A 740-nucleotide genomic window follows, 5' to 3' on the forward strand; every position below is an offset into this window, starting at 1 on the left:
TATCTATTATTTTAGATAATTATTTAAACAATATTTTTTATTAATATAAAATTATATAATTAAATATACTTATAAAACTACTTGTTCATACACTGACCCAACACTAAGGCCTAAGTCCAAATACACCAAAAGGCCCAATCCAAAGATTGGCCTTCGTCATTCACCTAAAGAGGTCGGACTCAACACAGACTTCCTTCTAAAGAAGTCGGGCTCAAGAGATAGCTGGCAGATAACACTTATTCAAATAAGTAACTGCCCCTAAAATCTCTCAACCCACTTCTAGAAGCCATATTCCAACAATCTCTAGATAAAGGGACGGTTATCCACCTAAAAAGGTGGCACTACTCCAACGGTGGTTATTGGATCACCACTATAAATACCCTGACACCGCTCAGGTATCACTAAGTTCCAATACATTCTAAACCTGCTTAACCCCATGCTAACTTAGGCATCGGAGTGTCTTTGCAGGTACCACCTCACATCTCTTGGAACACACAACTCGAAGACGGCTCCCAGACGTAAACCAAGTCGGAGACCACACTCCTCCTGCGCTTGGACCTCACAAACAAGCCCAACCACCATCCGGTTCTAGGTAAGCCCCGGAACACTACTTTTTCACCTAATCAAATTTAAATTCTTAAAACTACTTCACAATATCAATCAATTAAATTTCAAACTCTGGATAAAATTCAAATATTGAAGGAGAAAATTGAATGCAATAATTGATAGTTTGATACGAT

Source organism: Arachis ipaensis, chromosome B08 (genome assembly GCF_000816755.2).
Source record: "Arachis ipaensis cultivar K30076 chromosome B08, Araip1.1, whole genome shotgun sequence".
NCBI lineage: Eukaryota > Viridiplantae > Streptophyta > Magnoliopsida > Fabales > Fabaceae > Arachis > Arachis ipaensis.